The sequence below is a fragment of the Macaca nemestrina genome, chromosome 9 (genome assembly GCF_043159975.1).
Source record: "Macaca nemestrina isolate mMacNem1 chromosome 9, mMacNem.hap1, whole genome shotgun sequence".
Lineage (NCBI taxonomy): Eukaryota > Metazoa > Chordata > Mammalia > Primates > Cercopithecidae > Macaca > Macaca nemestrina.
The window spans coordinates 117,964,021-117,982,780 of NC_092133.1; the positions used below are offsets into that span (position 1 = coordinate 117,964,021).

Sequence of the window (18,760 nt, forward strand, 5' to 3'; positions counted from 1 at the left end):
ATGCACAAAATTAAAAGTAATTCTCGAGCCTATAAAATTAAAACATATAATTAAGTTCTTAGTTATATGATCATGTAAGCCAAACAATTATTTTCAACATATATATTTAACATATTTTGATACGTGCATTTACCATAATTCTGAAAAGGTACTCGCAAAGCTACATTTTTAAAATGAATACTCATCTTTTTGAATAGATTTATTATATATTGAGCTTCTGGGTTTTTTTAAGATAGAAAAATTGGTCATAATACAATGAAAAATGTATCTTACTTCAGGATCTTCAGATTCATCTCAACAATTATTCTGCTTGTTTTTGTAAACATGCACTTAATTCTTCTTTAATAAAATAACCAAATTGGCTTCATTCTCATTCTAAAACACAGCAGGGCTGATCTCCCACTGGGTTATCTGTGTTCCCTCTGCCTAGAATGCTCTTTCTCCAGATATTGACATGGTTCACGCCGCCACTTCCTTCAAGTCTTACATCAGCCTTCACGTCCCCAGTAAGTCCCACCCTGATCATCTTAATTAAAATTCCAATCTGACTTCCTACATCCCATCCTGCCTCCCAACTCCTTGTCTCACTTATCCTGTTGCATTTTGATAACACTTATCACCTCCTAACACTCTCTATAATTTCCTATAATTATGTTTTATTTGTTTTCTCCACTACCAGAATGTAAGCCCCTTGAGGCCTGAAATGTTTATCCTGTTTTTTCACTGATGTACTTCAAAGACTTTAAATACATGCCTGACACATAGTAGACAGTCCATAAATATTTGGTGAATATTAAGTAGAAATGAATAGAAAAGAATACATAGAAAATTTTCAAATGATTTCAACAATCACTTTTATCAAATATTTTTTAAAGAAATAATACCATCTTTGCCAGGTACGGCAGCTCACACCTGCAATCTCAGCACTTTGGGAGGCCAAGGTGGATCACCTGAGGTCAGGAGTTTGAGACCCGCCTGACCAACATGGAGAAACCCCATCTCTACTAAACATACCAAATTAGCCGGGCATGGTGGTATATGCCTGTAATCCCAGCTACTCGGGAGGCTGAGGCAGGAGAATCGCTTGAAACTGGGAGGTGGAGGTTGCAGTGAGCCAAGATCATGGCATTGCACTCCAGCCTGGGCAACAAGAGCAAAACTCAGTCTCAAAAAAAAAAAAGAAGAAAAAAAGAAATAATACCATTTTATGCAATTTTGTTTTCAGAGAATAGAGATAGAGGGAACATGTGAAAGTATCTATAATAAGACAGACTGTACAAAATCAGATAAATTTATTAAACACAACCAAATGGAAATTCTGGATATAAAAAATAAAATAACTGAATTGAAAAATCTTACTAAAGGAGTTCAAGAGCAGACTCGAATAAACAGAAGAAAATATCAGTGAACTTGAAGACAAATTACTTGTAATTATCATCTGAAGGGCAGAGAGAAAAAAGAATGAAGGAAAATAAACAGAGCCTAAGGGACATACAGAATGCCACCAACAAGACCAATATATACATTATGAGAGTTCAAGAAGGAGAAGAGAAAGAGAAAGGGGAAGTGAGCTTATTTGAAGAAATAATGGCCAAAAACTTCACAAATTTAAGGAAAGTCATGCATCTGGAAATCCAAGAGGCTCCCTGAATTGGAAGGCAAATCCAAAGAAACCCAAGCCCAGACATTACAATCAAGCTGTGAAAAGACAAAGACAAAAAAAAAAAAAAAAAAAAAGGAAACTTAAAAGCAGCAAGAGAAAAGCAATTTATTACATACAAGGGACTCTCAAGATTATCAGTGAATTTCTCAGCAGAACTCTTGCAAGCTAGAAGGCAGCTTAAAGTGCTGAAAGATAAAAAACCTGTCAACTGAGAATTCTATATCTGGAAAACTATCCTTCAAAAAAGAGAACAAAATTAATTTTTGTTCCCAGATAAACAAAAATGGATGGAGTTCATTACCACTCCATCTGCCCTACAAGAGATGCCAAATGGAGCCCTTCAGGTTGAAATGAATGGATGCTAGACAATATCTTGAAGTCTTATGAAAATGTAAAGTTCTCCAGTAAAAGTAATTACATGGAAAATTATAAAACCCAGTAGTACTGTAATTGTAGTTAATGCCACTTTTTTATCTTTAATTTCAAACACAAATGCATAAAAATAGTTATAAATCTATGTTAATCTATTTTATATATCTACAATTTGTAAAATGTAATTTGTGACATCAATAACAAAGTGTGGGGGCAGAGCTGTAAAGCAGTAGAATTTTTATAAGTAATTGAGTTAAGTTGGTTATCAGTTTAAAATAAGTTGCTATAATTTCAGTATATACCCATGGTAGCCACAAAGAAAATAAGAAAAGAATCAAAACATGTCATTACAAAATATACACTAAATACAAGGGAGATAATACTAGAGGAAATGAGTAACAAAAATGTTATAACATCAAAAAACAACCAAAAAATGATAATGGTAAGTTCTTCTCTATTGGTGTCTTAAATGTAAATAGATTAAATTCTCCAATCAAAAAAGAGACTGGCAGAATGAATTTTAGAAAGAAACACACCTGATGCAACTATATGCTACCTATAAAAGACTTCAAGTCATAAACTCTTACAAGAGACAAAGAAAATGGGATAATGATAAAATGGTCAATTTGCCAAGTATACATAACAATTATACACATACATGTACCAAAATTTAGAGCTCTAAAATATATGAACAAACATTGACAGAACTAAAGGGGAAAAGAGACAGCTCTACAATAATAGTAGAAGATTTCAATATCCACAATAATGGACAGAACAATGAGACAGAAAATCAGAAATAAAGGACACGATCAACACTATAGACCAACTGGATTTAACAGACATATACAAAACGCTGCACCCAACAATGACAGAATGCACATTTTTCTCAAGTGCACAGGAACATTCTTCATTATAGACTATGTGTTTGTGCATTACAAGCCTTAATGATTTTAAAGGGACTGAAAACATGCTAAACATCCTTTCTGATCAAAATGCAATGAAACTAGAAGACTGGAAAATACACAAATACGTAGAAATTAAGCAGTACACTATTAAACAACCAATAAGTTATAGAAGAAATTACAAGAGAAAACCAAAAATATCTTGAATCAAATGAAAATAAAAATACAACATAGCAAAACTTACAGAATCCAGTGAAAGTACTGCTAAGAGATAAATTTGTTGCTCTAAAAGCTTAAATTTAAAAAAGGAAGAAAAATATGAAATCAATGATGTAACTTTACACTTTAAGGAACAAGAATAAGAGTAGCAAATTGAACCTAAAGGTGGTAAAACAAAAACAAACGAACAAAAAAAAAACACTAGAAAATAATGAAGACGCAGCAGAGATATATAAAATAGAGAACAAAAATGTAGAGAAAATCAACAAAACCATGAGTTGATTTTTCAAAAGGATCAACAAAATTGACAAACCTTTAAGCAGATTTACTAGAAGAGAGGACATAAATAACTAAAACAAGAAATCAAAGAGGGAAAATTATTACCAATTTCAGAGAAACAAAAATGATTAGAAGAGAGTACTGTTAACATTTGTATGCTAACAAATTGGATAAACTAGATGAAACAGACAAATTCCTAGAAACACACAACTCACCAAGACTGAATCATGATGAGGTAGAAAATCTGAATAGAGGTATCACTTATAAAAGAGATTGAATAGTAATCAAAAACTTCTCTACCACAACAACAACAAAATCTCAGGACCAGATCACTTCACTGGTGAATTCTACCAAACATTTAAAGAATAATTAACAACAACCCTTCTCAAACTCTTCCAAAAATATTAAAAAGAGGGAACACTTCCTAACTCATTCTATGAGGCCAGCATTATCCTGACACCAAAAACAGACAGTGGTGCTACAAGAGAAGAAAACTGTAGATGAATATATCTGTGAAGATTGATGCAAAAATCCTCAAAATACAGGCAAACTAACTTCAACAGCATGTTAAAAGGATCATACACCATGACCAATGGAGAATTATTCTGGACTACAAAAATTATTCAACATATGAAAATCAACCAGTGTAATATGCCATATTAACAGAAGAAAGGGGAAAAAACACATGATCATTTAAGTTGATGCAGCAAAAGCATTTGACAAAATTCACCCTTTCAAAATAAAAACACTCAACAAACTAAGAACAGAAAAAGACTACCTTGACATAATAACCATTTGTAAAAAGCCCATAGTTAACATTATATTCAATGGTGCAAGACTAAAAGCTTCTTCCCTAAGATCAGGAACAAAACAAAAGTGCCCACTTTTACCATTTCTATTCAACATATTACTGGAAATCCCAGTCAGAGCAATCAGGCAAGAAACATAAATAAAAGCATTCAGACTGGAAAGAAAGAATTAAAATTATCTCTGTTCACAGACTATTTGATCTTATATGTACCAAATCCTAAAGAATCACACACACACATACACACACACACACACACACACACACACACACACACACACGTTAGAACTAATGAATTAAGCGAAGCTGCAGGATACAAAATCAACATGCAAAAATCTGTTGTTTTTCTGTATACTAACAATGAACAACCAGAAGAAATTAGGAAAATAATTTCATCTACAATAGAATCAAAAAGAATAAAATACTTAGGAACAAACTTAACCAAGGAGATGAAAGACTTGTGTATTGAAAACTACAAACATTGCTGAAAGAAATTAAAGAACACACAAATAAATGGAAAGATACCTGTGTTCATGGATTGGAAGATTTTATATTGGTTAAATGTCAATATTTCCCAAAGTGATCTATAAATTCAATGCAATTGTTATCAAAATCTCAATGATTTTTTTTGCAGAAATAGAAATAAAAACATCCTAAAACTCACGTGGAATCTCAAAGGATCTCCAGTAATCTTGTAAAGAAGAACAAAGTTGGAGGTTTTATACTTCCTGATTTCAAAACTTACTACGATGCTACGGTAATCAAATCGTTGTGGTACTGGTACATATAGACAAATAGAGTGAAATAGAGAGCCCAGAAATATAGTCAAATGATTTCCAACAATAGGGAAAAAACAGTCTTGTTAACAAGTGGTGGTGGGAAAACTGGATATCCACATGCAAAAGAACATTACTGTTAGATCACATACAAAAATTAACTCAAAATAGATCAAAGACTCAAACATAAGAGCTAAAATAATAAAACACTTAGAAGAAAACATATGGGAAAAGCTTCATGAAAATGAATTTGGCAATGATTTCTTGGCTATGACACCAAAAGCACAAGTAGAAGAGAAAAAATACATAAATTGGACTTGGTAAGAACCACAACTTTTGGATATCAAGGGATGTACAAAACATCAACAACAGAGTGAAAAGACAATCTTCACAATGAGAAAAAACATTTGCAAATCATATATTTGATAAAGGGTTAACATACAGAATATATAAATAACTCCCACCACTCAAAAAAAAACCTACCCAATTAAAAAATGAGCAAAGGATTTGATTAGAAGTTTCTCCAAATAATATATACAAATGGTCAATGAGCATATGAAATGATGTACAACATCCTAATAATTAGGAAAACGCAAATAAAAAAGTCACAATGAGATACCACTTCATGCTCATTATAAGTTATTATTTAGAAAAAAGAAACCCAGAAAGAGATTTCAGTGTTGTTAATGTTGTAGAGAAATTGGAACTCTTGTGCATTGCTAGCAGGAATATATTGCAGCTGCTGTGGAAAATAGTATGGCAATTCTTCACAAAAATAAATATAGACTTACCATAGGATAAAAATTTCATCTCTTGAATATAAGCCAAAGAACTCAATCAAAGGCTTAAAGAGATATTTGTACACCCATGTTAATGTTAGTATTATTCACAATAGCCAAAGACAGAAACAACCTACATGTCCACTGACAGATGGATAACAAAATGCTGTATACACCTACAAATGAAATATTATTTGGCTGGACGCGGTGGCTCATGCCTGTAATCCCAGCACTTTGGGAGGCCAAGGCAGGCGGATCACTTGAGGTCAGGAGTTCAAGACCAACCTGGCCAACATGGTGAAACCCCATCTCTAATAAAAATATAAAAATCAGCCAGGTGTGATGGCACATGCCTGTAGTCCCAGGTACTTGGGAGGTGAGGCAGAGGCATCACTTGAACCCAGGAGGCAGAGGTGGCAGTGAGCTGAGATCGTGCCACTGCATTACAGCCTGTACGACGGAGAGAGACTCTGTCTAAAAAAAATAAAAAAGAAAGAAAGAAAGAAAAAAGAAAAGAAATATTATTCAGCCTTAAAAAGGAAGGAAACTTGACACATAATACAACATGGATGAGATGGATGAGCCTAGAAGACCTTATGTTGAGCAACGTAAGCCAGTCGCAAAGGGAAATATACGATTCCACTCATATGAGGTGTCTAGAATAGTCAAATTCAAAGACAAAAAGTAGAATTGTGGTTGCTAGCAGCTGAGGGAAGAGAGAACAGGAACTATTGTTGAATGCAGAGTTTCAGTTTGGGAAAATAAAAAATTTCTGGAGATGGATGGTGTTAATGGTTGGGCAACAATGTGACTGTACTTAATGCCACGGAACTGCACATTTAAAAATAGTTTGAAAGGAAAATTTTATGTAATGTATCTTTTACCACAGCAATATAATTACCGAGAATGTAATGCAGGGGGTCAAAATCATAGAAAAAATGTGAAAACCAGGTTAAAAGATATGGAGAGGAGAATGGGATGGTCAGGCTGCTCTCACATCCATGCATAATCATCCATCTCCTGAATCTTGGGGAGTGACATCTCAAAACCATATTTCCTACACTCCTTGTCCAACTGGCTTCCTGCCCTGAGAAATTCTGCCAGTGAGTCCCAAGTAGCGAGAAGGGAGAAATCAAAATATTTTTCCTCTGCCTTCTTTGCTTTCTATGGTGATGTCTCCATCAGTTGCTGTGGCTCTCTATGGTCGCTGTTCCTGTAGGACAGAAACCGCCGGGGTTCTAGATAGCCTCGGATTCTGGGTTCTGCTAAGACTACCTCCTGCAGCCTGGGAAGTGACAACAGTTTTTTGCCACTGTTAACTTTTTTTTTTTTTGAGACGGAGTCTTGCTCTGTCACCCAGGCTGGAATGCAGTGGCCGGATCTCAGCTCACTGCAAGCTCCGCCTCCTGGGTTCATGCCATTCTCCTGCCTCAGCCTCCTGAGTAGCTGGGACTACAGGCGCCCGCCACCTCGCCCGGCTAGTTTTTTTGTATTTTTTAGTAGAGACGGGGTTTCACCGTGTTAGCCAGGATGGTCTCGATCTCCTGACCTCGTGATCCGCCCGTCTCGGCCTCCCAAAGTGCTGGGATTACAGGCTTGAGCCACCGCGCCCAGCCTTCCACTGTTAACTTTTAAATTGCCTCACTATCCCCTATTTGGCTTTCAGATGTGACAAACATTTGTCACTAATTCTCCATATTAAATTCTTTCTGTTGAACTATATGGCATTAACTCTGTTTTCTTGACTGATTCAGCCTAATACAAATCTAATCAGAATTTGAGGAGAAAATAAGAGAATGGAGAAAAGGCAACCAATAATGACTGAGAGGGTTCCAAAATAGATGAAAGTTATGAACACTCCAATTCAGGAAAATTCGAATAAGATAAATAAAAAGAAATTCACACTTATATACACCACAATGAAACTATACAGCAACAAAGACAATAAGAAGCTCTTAAAGTCAACCGGATAGAAAAGAGTTATTACATACAGAGGAAAATAATTGGAATGATTGCTGATTTTTCAAAAGAAGACAGTAGCATAATATATTCAAAACACTGAAAGAAAATAATTGCTAATCTGAAATTAACAAAAGTACCCATAAAATTATCTTTCAAGATGAAAGGCAAAATAAAGGTATTTTTCAGAAAAAAAAAAAAAAAGTTTAACACCACTGACCCCTGAGAAAGAGCACTTCTAAAGGATATGCTTCAAAAATGACAATGATCCTGCAAGAAAGGTCTAAATTACCGAAAACAGCAAAGAAACTTTATGTTGTATCTAAACTAACACTAATTGTAGGATACAATAATGGGCTATGTTGGACAAGGCTGAACAGTAATAATCAAAAGTGGAAACGTGATAGGATTTAAAATGTTCTAAGTTCCTCTATAGTTCAGGAAGCAGTTAGAAATAACTTCAGACTTTAAAAGAAAAATATATATGTCAAATACTTGTAATAGTAGAATCTCAAATTACCGTGTATAGTCTCCAAAATATGAAAGGGAAAAAAACCTGACTTTACAAAAGCCATTCAATTAAAAAATTCAGGAAAGGAGAATAAAGGAAACATAAAATAAAGAAAAAGCAGTAGAAATAGAAAGCACAAAATAACATGTGGAAATCATTATAATACACCAGTAACCACAATAATTGTAACTGGACTATACTCACCAATGAAAAGAAAGAAATTGGTAGCTATGGGCTGTTTGAAAGACATCCACCTAAAACCTAAATAGAGAGAAAAGAATGGAAGTACGATATGGTACCATGTAATCCTCGATAAAAGAAAGTGATGTGGCTAGCTCAATAACAGACAAAATATATTTTAAAGTAAAAATATTTATTAGAGGCAGGATGGCCACTACATAGTCATCAAAGACTGAATTCATCAAGAAAATACAAAAACTCAAAACAGAACCCCAAAACATGTCAAATAAAAGCTGAAAGAAATAAAGAAATAAATTCACAGTTTTTTTTTTTTTTTTTTTTTTGAGACGGCTGGAGTGCAGAGGCGCGATCTCGGCTCACTGCAAGCTCCGCCTCCCGGGTTCACGCCATTCTCCTGCCTCAGCCTCCCGAGTAGCTGGGACTACAGGCGCCCACAACCACGCCCGGCTAATTTTTTGTATTTTTAGTAGAGACGGGGTTTCACCGTGGTCTCGATCTCCTGACCTTGTGATCCGCCCGCCTCGGCCTCCCAAAGTGCTGGGATTACAGGCGTGAGCCACCGCGCCCGGCCTAAGGAGATTTTAACACACGTTCTCTGTAATTTTTTGATTGAACAAAAAAAGTGTTTGTAAGGATAAATAAAATTTAAACAACATAATTAACAAGGAATATTTAATGGATATGCCAGAATACATATGAAATCCTACATACAAAAAAGAATAGATACACTCTCTAAGCACATATGATTGCAATGCAATTAAGAAATTAACTACTACAAACTACGTTGTTAAAAAACACTATACAATTGCATACCTTAAAAAGGCACTAAACAGTCAAAAAGGAAACATAATGAACATTTTAAAATAGACTTAGAACTGAATAATAATGAAAATTCTACTCATCAAAATGTACGACCAGCAACTAAAGCAGTGCACAGAGGAAAATATATAGCCTCAAATTTCACATTAGAAAGGAAGAAAAGCTAAAATTATATAAAACCAATGAAAGTAGAAAAAGGGGAGAGAAGAAGGGTATAAATTAAAGAAAAACATTACAGGAAAAGAGAAAGACAGACTAGGGGATTCATAAATATAATAGTTCTTTAAAGGTGATTTTTTAAAATAGGGAGATCCTTGTCAAGATTGATCAAGAAAAAACAAGCAAGAAAGAAGGTACAGATGTGTAACATTAAGTACGAAAAGACTAACAAATTAGAGCAGAGACTAAAAAGATAATTTTATATTAATAAATCTAAAAACAGATTGGATGGACAATTTCCTAGAAATATTACAGAAGGAAAAAAATAGAAAAATAAAAGCTATTTTTCTTGAAATGATTGCATTCATGGGCCTTCATATTTGAACTCCAAACACTTAATTCTTTACTCATATAACCTCTAAGGAGAGTACATAAGTTAAACAAAAACCATTCTCTCCAAGCTCTGTATCTCATAATACTTCACATGTAATGACCAAATCCATTGGTAGAAGAGGTTAGAAACCCACCTTAGTAATAACTGCTTCATAAGTGAACATAGGCACATTTTCTTTTCTAATATAATGCAAATATCAATAAATTTAATCATTAACTTTCCAAAATACATAGAGGCATCATTTTTTAATGAAAATACAAGTTGCCTCATTGATATAGAACATGATAAGAAGGCAGCATATGGCTTTACTCAAAACCAAGCAATATTTGAATATCACGAGTTTCACTTTTATAAACATTCATCATGTATATTCTGTAGAATATTATTCACAGATCCTTCCCTTTATGGACCCACTTCTATCAAGCTGCTTACACTGCATCACATAAGGATTACATCAGATTCAAAAGAAGTTCCTGCCTATGATGGAAGAAACACACTGGAGTTTCAGCTGGCCAGCTATAGAATTTTGTCTCTTTCCACAGAGTAGCCAGGATGATGTCAACATAGAAATCAGATCATCTGATTTTCCTGCTAAAAATCCCTCAAAATCCACATTCTTTACCAAGTTCTCCAGACCCTGAATGATCTGGCCATTTCTGACTTTCCCGTGTTCTCACCACTCTCAGTGACTTCTGCCTCAATTGCCTTCTGATGGGACTTAGAACATTGTTAAACCCTTTTCTGTCCCAGGACCTGCTGTTGTCTTTGCCTAGATGCTTTCCCTCAGCCTCTATCAGACTGGTTTGAACTTCTCTCATACATAGTCACACATCAGCAGGACCATACACAGTTACTACACCTGTAAATGCAATATCCCTGATTTTAATTTATTCTATAGATTATTCTCCTGGGATGATCATGAAAATAATAAAACAAAGCCCTCCTGGTTCAAAGAAACCTACAAAAAACTAAATTTGCCATGTAAAACACCAGTCTGAATCACCAAACAAATTTCAGGTGTCTCTTTTCTTACAGAACACTAAAACACAGGAATTGGTCTAGCTTAACTGGTCACAGAAATCTGGTCTAGCTTAATTACAGACCAGATGAACCGGACACACATTCTTTCCAGCTTTCCAACAACAGTAAAGTATAGTTTAAAACAGACCTTGTCCAGTTATATGTATGCTCTGTTTTGAATGAGTCATAACCAATGTTTTGTTCCCTTCAATTTGCTTTAAAATGTTTTGCAGAGAGGAAAATACAAAATCTACTTATATACTTTTGTACATGTATTCAGTTCTCCACCATTCATTTTCTCCCTTGATAGTTATGGGGATTAAAGTACTTGCTTAAAATAAATGCTAGAACCAAAAGAAAGGCTATAATTTCCTTTAAAAAAATCTCTATCTTTAAAAGGTGAGCCCCCCAAAAACTTTAAGTCACCAGATCATTAAGTTTTAGTATAAACGTGTAAGTCAATGTCCACAGCTGTAAAATGGGATAATAATGCATGTCTGAACAAATTCTCAGAGTTGATATAAGTATCACCTGAGTTTTATGAGAAACTGCTTTGTAAGTTGCAATATAGGATTATTCTCCTTTTCAAAGGATGACGGTTAAGTTATTGTGTGAGCCACACAACGAACTGTTCAAGTTAGTAACGGATATTTCCAGAGTCAGAAGTCACAAAGTCAAATGTCTGCAGGGGTGAGGGAGGTGAAATACATGAGTGAAGCAGGTCTTGATGAAATAAAGGCAGAGGATGACAGCAATGTGGCAAAGTGGAGAATGTATACTCCATCCAAAGTGGGCAACTCCTCCTGGCTTCTGCTATGAACAAGTTGCAAGAGTTGTCTTGCCTGGTCCTCCATTTTTTCAGGAGAAGCCAGGACTCCAGGAACTTACACAAAATTAAGTAATTTGAAAATATTGGTAAGTAAATCAATTATTTTAAAGTACTGAGCTGACCCAAAGAAACACTTTTGAAGGCCAAATTCAGGCTTGAAACCATCAGCATACTACTTTTTATGTGAGGTTCTGCATTTTTTATCAAGAAATGACCTATAAATATAAACATATCCACAGTGTCTAATCACCCTCAGATATTAGGAAAAACGGATATTAACAGTGACTAGATTTCTTTTTTTTAACTGCGTACCATATTCCAGGTACCTACTGTGCTTAAAGTTTTACATGCAGTATGTCATTTAATTCTCAGGAGAAGCCCTTTAGAAAAGCATTACTGTAACCCATATTTTCAGAAAAGAAAACTAAAGATTAGAAAGCTTTTAAGGTCATAATGTTTAAGTTCATCGTAGAAATTAAGTGTCCAATGACAGATTATTTTAGTTCAAAAGAGTAGTGCTTCCCAACTTGAGGTTCCTAACTCCCTATGTGTCACCAAAGTAGTAAGCGATCATCTGTGAATCAATTTGAAAGCTTATCAGAAATCTTCTATTTACCCTCTGATGAATAACTGAGTTTGTTTCCTATTACTAGGGGAAGGGAGTTTGTTTGTTAGGTACAATCATTCAAATTATCAATTCCCAGACAAAACTAATGAAAGGATCCTTGTCTGTAAAAAGAAAAAGAAAACGCAGTTGGAAATAACACTGCAGAAATTATTTACATAATAAACATTTTACAAACTTTATATGATTTATATAAAAGAACTATACGTTCTAAAGGGTATTTCAGCCTCCAAATATTTATCAAAACCACTTGTAGCAAATAATGGACCTTCAAATATTTTGGATTTGACAGAGAAAATTATTTTTCAAAGAATAAATGCAAAAATTTAGCATGTAAAGATGCAGTCGAAAAAGGACAAGATGATGCTATCAAATTATGTGACACGACCAAATTGTACTATATGTATATATACACACATATACTAAGTTGATATTAAAGGTTACCAAATTCAATCTTTTAGTTTGCATTTTCGTCCCCAGATAATAATTTTAAAGGACTAAGACAAATGAATGTAATTGTTCACATGCTAGACATCCCATCAATATATTCACAAAGCCCATGTTATCTTTGAAAGCTTATGCATCTGTAAGTTTTCCCATTTTGAAATAATTATCTTTTATAATGTAATAAAAATCAATATGGCAAGAATAACATGCACCCCCATTTAGCTATCAAAACTTGGCACTTAGGCTCTGGCAAATCCAGAACACTTCGCAATTTTATCACCTACCGTTAACAAAGCTTGAAAATAAGGCATAATAATGCTCACACGCCAAGACCTTGAATACTGTGTCCAGGCTGCACCGGGGCCCTGGGCCTGTAACCTAAAACAAAAAGATCATGGCTTTATGGGAGTAAACATTCAGGATCTGGGGGAAATAACCAGAAGTTGAACTTAGAAACTTCTAGGTAGAAGGGCAAGACAAATAGTTTATTCCTCAGTAACTAACTTTGCGCACTTCTACACAATGAACAAGGAATTCAGAGCCCCTCATTTCATGTGCTGGCATTAAACAACTCTCCGGCTACCAGATCCGTGTGAATTATAAAAATGCTTAAGAGGCCTTAAGTGCACCTGTACAATTAGTTAATTCACCAAGAAAACCAGAAACAACCAGAAAATCCATGAAGATTCTTTGAGTTTTCAAAAACGCTTAGTGTATAGGGTTCAGTGGCATTACAACAGTTATTTCAAGGCTTATGGCCAATTTCCATTCTAACGATAATAATGAAAAATTTTTTCTGGAAGGGGGATAGGAGCAAGGTGCGAATTAGCAACTACTTGGAGAACAGAACAGAGCTGTTGGTGAGCAGAGCTGAAAGGACATCCTTCTTCTGGTAGGTTTCTCTATTTCTCAATAATGATCATACTTTTCTTGTCTGCTCTTTCTCCTTAAAAGGAAAACTCCTTTACAGACGCATTTGGGGTTGCAGGGACCCCAGCTCCACCCACCTGCTTGTTCCGAGAAATCACCCAGAACGCAGTTCCCTCAGGGACGGGCCACCCAGCGCCACCTGTGGGCGGCGCCGCCAAGCCCGCGAGCGCCACAGGTCTCCGAGGCGACCCCGCCAGACCCGGCGCCTCCTCCCTCCAGTCCCCCTGAAGTCCCCCTCAGTTCTCGCCCCTCGTTACTCTTCGAGGTTCTCCCCTTACGTTTCTTTCCCAAGTTCACACCTCAAGATCTTCCTTCACCCCTCACGCCACCCTTCCCGTTCCCTCCTCCTGTTTCCCCATCACGTTCACCCCTCCCGTTCCCTCCTCAAGTTCATTCCTCACGTTCCCTCCTCGAGATCCCCCCTCACTATCCCCTTGCGTTCCCTCCTCGGGTTCACCCACGAGATCTTCCCTCAAGTCCACCCCTCACGTTCACCCTTCCCGTTCCCTCCTCCTGGCTCCCCCTCGAGTTCACCCCCCGCCCCCGTTTCCCCCTCAAATTCATCCCTCTCCTTCTCCGCTCGAGCTCTCCCATCCAGTTCAAGCCTCACGTTCCCCTTCTCTGTTTCCCGCTCCACTTTTCCCCTCGAGTCCCTTCTCTCACCCCAGACCCCGACATACACACAGGTCCTCCGGGTCTGACCTGGGTGAGCGGGCGGTGGCGGCGGCCTCGCGCTCAGGGAGCCCCGGGCCGGCCCCTCAAGCCCCGGGGTCCAAGGAAGCGGGGCCGCCTCCAGCGCCGCGCTAACCCAGCAACCCGCCGCCGCCCCACGCCAGTCCCCGGCGCTCCGACCCGTACCTGGGCGGAAAGCCGCGCGCCTCCTTACTTCTTTCTCCGGGCGCTGGCTACGGGCGCTCCCTCTAGGGCCGGGCAGGGGCAGCCGAGCCGGGGAGTAACTGGGCCGCCTGCAGGGGGCGGGCCGAAGGTCGGCGGGAGGATCTGACCCGGGCCTGCCGGACCGAGGGCGCCCCTTATCCCGGCTCGCGGGGAATACTTTTCCTCTCGCCGCGCTCTCCACCGCCCGCAGGTGGGGCCGCGCCATCCGCGCCATCCAGATCCTCAGAGGGCCCTTGGCTGGCTGCCGAGGGGCTTCCCGGGACTCCGGCCGCGCCTTCTTGGCCCAGAGCCCGGCGAGAAGGGAGTGGGGACCCCGGATCCAGGAGCCCTCACGGACTGGCCCAGTGCCTGGAGCAAATTCTGCTCCCGGCCCCTTGTGGTATCTTCCTCCCAGGAACTTCCCCACACTGCGAGGGGCCCGGACCCGGAGAAGGTAATGGGTTTCAGGTCCAAGAGGGATAGTGGCTAATGAGATCGCTCCCAGGGTCCAGTTCCGTTTTGCAGACCGATAAGGAGGTTAGGGCTGGGGCTGAAGTCAAAGGCAGGAACTTCTGCCCTCAGGAGGCAGCCCGTTAGTCACCAACACTCTACCTGGTCCTTTGCCATCCTTTCCAGACCATCTGTGATCTCCTGTCACACAGGGCTCACTTGGGGGGACCCTGATGGCCAGATTCTCTTGAACAGTCTCTAGGGACTTTTTGAGTATTGCTATACCTTCATCCATTCAACAGGTGAGAACTACAACCAAAACATCCTTTGATTCTGTTAATTATCTCAATGGGTCTATCTTTCATGTTATCTAAATGAGAATTACAGAAGAGACCAAAGAGAGATCATCTAATCCTAATCAATGTGTATCTTAGGAAAAAAATGTGATTTAAAAAATCTATTTCAAAAGGTCATTCAGTATATTCAAGACCCTTCCTCTTAAAGTAGCTTTAAAATTTAGAAATTGGGCCGGGCGCAGTGGCTCACGCCTGTAATCCCAGCACTTTGGGAGGCGGAGGCGGGCGGATCACGAGGTCAAGAGATCGAGACCATCCTGGCTAACACAGTAAAACCCCGTCTGTACTAAAAAATACAAAAAATTCGCTGGGCATGGTGGCAGGCCCCTGTAGTCCCAGCTACTTGGGAGGCTGAGGCAGGAGAATGGGGTGAACCCGGGAGGTGGAGCTTGCAGTGAGCCGAGATTACACCACTGCACTCCAGTCTGGGAGACAGAGCGAGACTCCGTCTCAAAAAGGAAATTTAGAAATTGAACAGTGGATTTTTAATAGGGATGATATTGAATCAATAGCCTAACATATATGAACAGCTTCAAATTTTCAAGAAGTTATTTCATCAGAAAACGGATCACAGCACATATATTATTCAACATAATTATGGCCATTTGGACATACCTGGGAGATTTTAAGAATTAAACAAAGCAACTGAGTGCTCACATACAAAATAAAGTCACCATCACAACAGAGATAAACAATACCCAATTAAAATACAATAGAAAAATAGATCCCTTTCACAACAGAAACGTGAAAGAACACGAAATAACTAAGAATGATAAAAAATGAGAAATATAGGAGAAAAGTGGGAAAATTTTAAAAATGCAGGATTCCTGAGAGACTGCTTATAACTGGAAAGACATAGGAATCCTAAGTGAGAAGACAAGATGTTAAACACATAATTACTACCTCCCAAATTAAGAGACAAATATATTCTAGAATTCATATGAAAACTACAGAAGCTAGAAGAGCTAAGTCCAGTGGCTCTCAGAGTGTGGTCTAGGGGAAATTTGTTGGGGGTCGAGGGCGGTCTCTGAAACCATTTCAGGAGGTTCACAGGATCAAAATTGCTTTAATAATAGCAATAAGACTTTTTTCCACTCCTTTTTATCTACCACTTTTAAAATGAATTTATGATGAAGTTTTCCAGTGGCTCTATAATATGTGATATCACACAGATTGAATGCAGAAACTGATAACGTCTTCTATTATGCCAGACATTAAAGAAATGTGCAAGAATATAAAATAATGCCACTCTTACCATTAAACTTTTTTGGTTTTGGAAAATACAGGTATTTTTCATTTAAAAATATGCTATTCATGTTAACATGTAATGAGCTTACTAGTGAAATATATTTTTAAAATTTCTCAGTTTTGATTGCTATAACATAAAAGTTCTTTGGAGTCCTCAAAACTTTTTGAGAGTGTAAATAAAGGAGGGTTTTAAGACCAAAACATTGAAAACCTTTTTTTTTTTTTCTTTGAGATGGAGTCTCACTCTGTTGCCAGTCTGGAGTGCAGTAGCATTGGCCCAGGTTCAATTAATTCTCCTGCCTCAGCCTCCCGAGTAGCTGGGACTACAGGCGCCCAACACCATGCCCTGCTAATTTTTGTATTTTTAGTAGAGACAGGGTTTTACCATGTTGGGCAAGATGGTCTCGATCTCCTGATCTTGGGATCCACCCACCTTGGCCTCCCAAAGTGCTGGGATTACTGGCGTGAGCCACTGCCTCCCACCCCAAGAACCTTTTGATAGATAAGACAATGGAAAAAGAAACATGTGATTATGCTATAATAATGAAAAGAATGACATTAACACGGAATAGAATAGTGTGTCCAATCCAACCAACCTAAGACCATCAAGGACAAAACCTACAGTCCCACAAAGTCAAGTTCACTGACCCAATGTTACAGTGGAGATAACTACACACTAGAGGAACCATGAAGTGGAGTTTTGATAGGCTCAAAGCAAAGCAGAGCTGGGAGTAAGGGATCAACATGAGGTTTGGGCTGTGACCAAGGGTTCTGTTTCCTTGGATAAATGTGGAATGCTGTCTTAGGAAACTCCTTATCTGAAGCTCTGTACTTGAGTTGTAAATCGGGGCCATGTCTCTGTTGTCAAAGTGAGTTAGATCCTACAAGCAATTTTGGGAGATTTCATTCTTAGTGACATAATTTCAAAAATCAAATTTTCTGGTAGTCTATGAGCATAGGAAGCAAGATTTTCCAATGAGTTAGAAAGAAGTAGTCACTCAAAAAAGGGGACTGTTGTTGACATTTCACAGCATAGCCTGCCCTCGGAAGAAGCATGGTGTCCTGTTCATCTTACACCTGGCAATATCAACTTTTTTTCCCTTATGCTGCTCAGGCTGATCTCAAACTCCTGGGTGCAAGAGATCCTCCCATCTCAATCTCCTGAGTAGCTGGGACTACAGGTGCATGCCACAGTCCAGCCTCATTCCAGTTTTAACCCAGCCATCTAGTTCTTGGCAAAAAGGCTCAGAGAAAGCGGAACTGGGCCGAGCAAGGTGGCTCATGCCTGTAATCCCAGCTACTCAGGAGGCTGGGGAGGTGGAGCAATCTCAGTGAGCGGAGATCGCGCTTCTGCACTGGATGACAAAGCGAGACTCCATCTCAAAAAAAAAAAAAAAAAAAAGAGAGAGAGAGAGACAGAGACAGAGAGAGAGAGAGAGAGAGAGAAATGAATGCACTTGCCAGGAGCAAACCTCCACCTTGTAGGCTAATGGCATCTCATCAGTGAGCCCAGCACAAGTGACCCAGTAATCTGGAAGACCAATTAATGGAAGAAAGATTGCTCATTCCTGCTTTCTGAGCTTCAGAAACCCTACCTTGTGATATTTGTGCATGAATTGCAGCCCAATCAAATTAGTTCTCAAATTTAGCCTTATCTGTCTATTCTGCTGATATTGCCTTAATTTAGCCCTTCACCATCCTAGAGTATTCCAGATGTTTCCTGATTTTTCTACTGCTTTGCCCTCTCCACTTTATAATAAGTCAAATCATTGCATGTATTACTCACACCCCTTGTAGGAAGACTCCATGCATTTATAATTACGCCTGGGTGGTGACCCTCTCAGGCAAGAAAACAAAGTAAATCGCCTGTAGGTCTAAAAGTTCTCTCTTTTAAAAGTGCAAACTTTCTTTTAGTGCATTATTTAATTGTGTATGCACAATGTCCCTCTTTAATGGAAATACCTGTAAGGTGGGTATCTCTATTTACTAATAAGGAAGCTGAAGTGAGGAATCAATGATTTCTCAAAGGCCACTATCTTAGTAATCACCTCTTTATCACAATAAATTCCAAAAGTTACCACCTCTGTAAATGCTCAAATTAGAGTTTGATTCTCACAGAGCTATCAAGGATGAAAACA

The 18,760-nt window shown here is 38.2% G+C and overlaps 1 protein-coding gene and 1 long non-coding RNA gene across 14 annotated transcripts in view; one reads left to right on the plus strand and one right to left on the minus strand.

Annotated features, from left to right (window-relative positions):
• The window catches only part of LOC105480009 (myosin IIIA), a 310,637-nt gene that overhangs the window by 253,140 nt on the left and 38,737 nt on the right, over nucleotides 1–18,760 (minus strand). For 6 of the 13 annotated variants that reach the window (XR_986226.3, XR_011608191.1, XR_011608190.1 and 3 more), the window contains one exon: nucleotides 13,047–13,140. The exons of 2 other annotated variants lie outside the window; for them this stretch is intronic. The gene's annotated coding sequence lies outside the window, so the exon portion shown is untranslated. Of the gene's footprint in view, nucleotides 1–13,046; nucleotides 13,141–13,769; nucleotides 13,966–14,355; nucleotides 14,494–14,550; nucleotides 14,684–17,007; nucleotides 17,045–18,760 lie in introns of those variants that run through there. 5 more of the 13 variants (XM_011738430.3, XM_071070345.1, XM_011738431.3 and 2 more) reach the window with 5 other exon arrangements.
• Nucleotides 14,680–18,760, plus strand: part of LOC105480008 (uncharacterized) — a 57,789-nt gene continuing 53,708 nt past the window's right edge. Inside the window, exon 1 of the long non-coding RNA XR_986225.3 lies at nucleotides 14,680–15,022. This is a non-coding gene — a long non-coding RNA (uncharacterized lncRNA). The remainder of the gene's footprint in view (nucleotides 15,023–18,760) is intronic.